Here is a 6,000-nt window from a genome sequence, read left to right on the forward strand (position 1 = left end):
TATTCCTCGACAGTTTTCAGCATTTGGCGTACTGCTTTGCTAAAAGATGTCCCAAATGCAACTTTCACTGTCCAATGGCGAGCTCAACCATGCTCCGCCGCCATCAGCTGGCCCCAGGACAACCTCTCCGCCTGATACCGCCTCCAAGCCCCACGTTTCATCTCGTGGGCGCCGGTCAGTACAAACAACTCCTCGCACGCCAAGACGTCGAGGTCTACCCTCACCTCCACCGGCGAGGACTCCAGCTTCCTCGCCAGCGTCCTCCTATCGTTCGGCCGTGCCAACGATTCCGCCTATTGGAAAGTGGACAGTCTTGAGTCTGAGACAAGCGCTGATAAATTCCGATATTCAGCCCTCGCGCAGGATGACTAAAGCGCAACTTTACAACCTGTATGTTACCTTACAATCTTCAAATATCTCTCCTAATTCCACCCCAGGTTCCAAGGCGGCCAGCAGGCCGGGAAATTCTCCCAAGGCCCCGAATTCGCCTCGCCCGACTCCGCCACCTTCCCGTGCAAGGTCCGGTTTGCCGCGCGCTTCGGCCCGGGGCGCCAGGATTTCTGCGAGCCTGGGTCGCGCTCCAGATTCCACCGCCACGAGACCTCGCCCGCCTCCCGCTTCACCTCAGCTTTTCAACACGGTGCTCCCCGCTACAGCTGGGCCCGCCGGCTCTCATTCCGCTTCCCAGTTTTTTCCTCCTGCTGTTTCTAACCCTTTTCCTCTGCAGTGGCCTCCGTCTCCGGTAGCAGACGCTAGCGTGAGGTTGCCTCCGCTAGCGGCGGAGACTCAAACTTTCCACCATTTTCCAGCGACTACGGCTAACCCCTCCCCTTTTCAGTGGCCTGCAGCCCAAGCAAGTGCAAGACCACCTCCGCTTGCAACACAGGCTCAGGCATCTCATCCATTTCCTCCTTTTCCCCCTGGTGCTTTTCTCAATTTTCCTTCTCAAACCCCACAGGCCGACCTAAGCGTGAGGTTGCCTCCGCCGATAGTCGCAGCCCAGGCTTCTCTCCCTTACAGCTATCTTCTAAATGCCAAATCACAATATTCTCTCTTCACAGCTACCCCGATGCCAGTTCCACCAAACGCCGTCGCTCTGGAGCCTCCCCCGGTGACTCAAAACATCCGAGCACAGATTCTGGCAGGTGCGGATGTAGATCTCTCACATTTACTTTCTCTGCTTCCCGTATCCGATTCCAACCGTCAGTTGGACTGCAGGGATTTTTCAGTCACCTTAAAAAATCAAAATACACATTCGTCACGTTTACTTTCTTTTTCAGAGTTTTCGATTGCTTTCAGCCACTTCACAGACATCATTTGCTCAGCCTTTTCTCATAGGCGACGCGAACTGAATGACTATTTAGCGCTGATAGCCGAGCTCGCGTTGTCCTACGGGGGAGGGCACTTTTACACATACCACAAACTCTTTTCAGCAAAATGCGCTGTCAGGGTTTCTCAGTGGAACCAATGCCCTTTCTGGGGAGCACTAGACACTGACTTACACAGCAGAGTTTTCCTCGGCTGCAGGAATATTTCCTGCGCGGTCTGCAGGTCAGTGGCACATTCCACAACATCGTGCCCCCAAGTTAACCCCTTCATTCCCCCACGCCCTGAAACAGCACCAGTCAAATCCACCAGCTACACACCAAGACCGGCGACTAGCAACCTACATGAGTCTAAATTCAGCTCCAGAGCACTTACAGACAACAAACAGCCATGCAACAATTTTAATATTGGCAAATGCACCAGGCAGCGTTGTCGGTACTTGCACATATGCAGCTTCTGCGGCGGTGCTCATGCCCGTCCCGTATGCCCTGTGTATAAAGATGTCAATAAAAGATCTAAAAATTATTTATCGACTTCCGTGAAGATTTCTCGCCTTTCCATCGAACTAGCTCACCACCCAGACTCTGACTTCACAGAATATCTGCTGTCTGGCCTACAACACGGTTTTAAACCTGGAGTGGTTTGTCCGCTCTCCCAAAACATCATCTGCGATCATCTCCAATCGGCTCTCGCCGAGCCCGACGTGGTAGACAACCTGATTAAAAAAGAAGTCGAGTCAGGTTTCATGATTGGCCCTTTTGACGAGCCTCCTTTCAAAGTTTTTCGCATTAGCCCCATTGGAGTGGCTACGAGAAAGTTTTCAGGTAAGAAACGCCTCATAGTCGATCTGTCAGCTCCACATAAATCCCTGTTCCCAAGCATTAACAGCCTGATCCCACTCGACGAATTTTCTCTCAAATATCACGACGTAGATCACGCAGTCGACTTGATAAAAATCGTGGGTCGGGGTGCCTGGCTCGCAAAAATCGACATCACTTCGGCTTTTAAAGTGTTGCCCATCCACCCGGATTCATGGCACTTATTCGGAGTGCGCTGGCATGGGAAATTCTATTTCGCCGTACGCTTAACTTTTGGATGCAAAAGTAGCCCCAACATTTTTGACATGCTATCTGAAGCCATTTGCTGGATCTTGTCAAACAATTACGCAATTCCTCATCTCATTCATCTGCTGGTTGTTTTTCTAATAATTTCGCCTCCCGGCGCCATTCCAGCAGCCCAGATCCTCACAGTTCAAAAAGTATTTTCCGAGCTCGGAATCCCCATCGCCCAGGAAAAAACCATGGGTCCCGCCACATCCATCGAGTTCCTTGGCATTAATCTAGATTCAGTTCGATTCCAGGCCTCGCTGCCCAAGGAAAAAATCGATAGAGTAATCCTCATCTCATCTACCCTCGTGGACAGTCCAAAGTGTTCCAAACGCGAACTCCTATCCATGCTCGGCCACTTAAACTTCGCCATGCGCATTATTCCACAAGGCCGCTCTTTCATTTCTCATCTCCTCTCCCTCGCGTCTTCAGTCCACGCACTAGAGGATCTAATTTCCATAACTTCAGCAAGCCGCGACGAACTCGTGCTATTGATAACTTTCCTTAAACAGTGGAACGGCCTATCTTTTTTTTATAAAGATCTAATTTCCTCCCCCATCGACATCCAGCTATTCACAGATGCAGCCCCCTCCGTTGGCTTTGGAGGGTTCTACCAAGGACGCTGGTTCGCGTCTACGTGGCCCCCCCAAATACAGGACACGCTACAGTCCTCTGCATTATTCGAGCTGTACCCTCTCATAGTAGCAGCCTTCCTGTGGGGGAAAGAATGGACTGCTAGCAGTATTGTAGTGCATTGTGACAATGAAGCTACAGTCCAGTGCATTAATAAAGGCCGTCCCCATTCACCCGCACTGATGCCACTTTTAAGACGTCTAATCTGGATTTCCGCATGTGATCAATTTATCGTAATCGCTAAACATATCCCCGGGTCAAAAAACCAAATTGCTGACTCGCTGTCTCGCTTTATGTTTCAGAAATTCAGGATGCTGGCTCCAGAGGCAGACAAGCTCCCAACTCCAGTACCTCATTATTCGGAATTAATATTCCCATAACCCACCCGCAAAATTCCCTCCTCAACATATCTCTCGACACCATTCTCCAAGCAGTTACCCCCAGAACTCTCCAATCCTATGTGACCGCATGGAGATGTTTTAAAGCCTTCCACCTTTCTTATAACACGCCATTCCCTGATTTTTCCCTCCTTACAATAACCTCCTTCATCTCTTACCTTAACAGCGTTAAAAGCCTCCAAGTCGGGTCCATCAAAAGCTACTTAAGCGGCATCCAATTTTTTCACAAATTGATTCACGGAATCATTTATTTTCTCCAGAAATAAATAATTCACAAACCTCCCTCTTAATTAAAGGCATCCAACGTTCCCAGCCCACCCGCCCGGATACCACACAATCCATAACGTTAGATATTCTTACTAAATGCATTCATACCCTCCGCACAGGCTACCGATCCCTTAATACCTCTCGCACACTCGACGCCATGTTCATTTTAGCCTTTTTTGGTTTCCTAAGATGCTCGAACTGGCTATCACTTCCAGGTTCGACCCAAAAATCCACCCAAACATCTCAGATCTTTCAGTGCTTGACAGCGATACAATATCGTTTCTGATTAAACAAAGCAAAACAGATCAAACCAAAAAAGGCCACTTCATATATATTTTCAACCTCTCGTCACCAATTCAACCATTCCAAACTATACTAGCTTACCTCCAACTGAGAATCTCTCATGCTAAATCCCCTCTCGAACCCCTGTTCATCGACGACGACTCTAAACCCGTGACACGCTTTTGGTTCCAAAAACACTTAAAATCTGTTCTCCAACTATTAGGCATCCCAGCAGAGAATTTCTCCAGTCATTCCTTCCGCATCGGAGCAGCAACCTCAGCAGCCTAAAAAGGCCTCTCTCAACAACAGATCCAAGCGCTTGGAAGATGGTCCTCAGACGCGTTCCAAACCTATATCAGAACTAATCGTTTCCATATCAAAAAAGCCCACCAAATCCTCATTAGTAAAAAAAAAAAAAAAAAAAAAAAAAAAAAATACTTCTATTTTTCTCCGTCCAGCAAACATTGATCTCCCAGCGGACCCAGAGACAGCCTTCCCGGTCGAGTATTTATATCTCTTCTTTCTCCGTCCAGCGAGTATTGATCTCCCAGCGGACACAGCGAGAGCCTTCCCGGTCGAGCTTCTATGTCTTCTCTCTCCGTCCAGCGAGTATTGATCTCCCAGCGGACCCAGAGACAGCCTTCCCGGTCGAGTATTTATATCTCTTCTTTCTCCGTCCAGCGAGTATTGATCTCCCAGCGGGCCCAGAGACGGCCTTCCCGGTCGAGTATTTATATCTCCTCTTTCTCCATCCAGCGAGTATTGATCTCTCAGCGAACACAGCGAGAGCCTTCCCGGCAGTGTTGGGAGTAACGCGTTACAAAAGTAATGCATTACAGTAACATATTACGTTTTGCTGTAACGCAGTAGTGTAAGGCATTACTAATCAATTTTCAGTAATATTTTACTCTGTACATTTTCGGTAAGGCTTGCGTTATAACAGACTTTTAGTTTTAATTGTAAAACAAACAAACAAAACAAAAAACAGCAAGACCGCCAGACATTAACGAATGAAAGATGCAAGTAGGCTAAATTACCTGTTCGTGATCAGTCAATAGCCGCGTGTGGTGTCCAAGTCTGTAATTAAAGACTAAATGGCAGCGTCTGATATATTTGTATAGCGATTTATTTTTTACAGGAGTGCCGTGAGGTATGATTTCGGCCTCTGTGGTCACGCTGGCCAGAGGAAAAGCGGCTAATGGTGAAGGTGGCATGAAGAAGATTCGCGAGATGGACGTATGCGCATTAGGCTATTGGTTCTGTGTTTTCTTTCTAAACAGTTAGTCTATGTTTATGTGGTATTTTTCATGTTTTCATCACGCAATCATGTTTTTGATGCCGTGGTGACGCGTTCATGCAAGGGCGGCGGCGCTGCCGATAAAGCACTTAAAAGCTGTCACAAAGAACCGGCAAAAGCAATGATTTTGAATATGTCAAATATAGCAAGGAGACATTTTGATTGTTTATTAATAAAGTCAGGATGAAGTTGACGATGCTGACTCGTGATCTTCGCAGTAGTGAATGCACCAGAGAGAAATGCACATTTCATTTCATAAGCAGAGAGCAGTCTGTTTTCTTTCGTTTTGAATTGTTCTGTTTACAAGTAGACATTTCAATATAGATATATTTTTCAGGCCCGTACAATTAATACAAAACGAAATTCACTTTAAAGAAAGGCTTCGTGTCTTCTGTGTAAGGTGTCTGTGAAAGTTTTAAAGCAGTCTTTTAGTGCCGCTTCAGAGCGGTCGCGTCCGTAACGGAGAACTGTCACGTCTGTAACATTGTTTTTTCCTCATAAATGCGAACACGAAAAATAAAATGAAATGAATATTTTATGTTCTGTGGAGAGCCAACCCTTCTTCATTAGATTTGCGCAGTGTAATTCACAGAATTACAACAACAAAAAATCGTTGCCTCCTAAAAGTTAAAGTTTTTTTTTGTCACACATGACTGTCGATTTCCCTAATATTAAATATAAAACGCATGTG

Source organism: Siphateles boraxobius, unplaced genomic scaffold (assembly GCF_051911475.1).
Source record: "Siphateles boraxobius isolate OS27281-9 unplaced genomic scaffold, OSU_SipBor_1 86, whole genome shotgun sequence".
Lineage (NCBI taxonomy): Eukaryota > Metazoa > Chordata > Actinopteri > Cypriniformes > Leuciscidae > Siphateles > Siphateles boraxobius.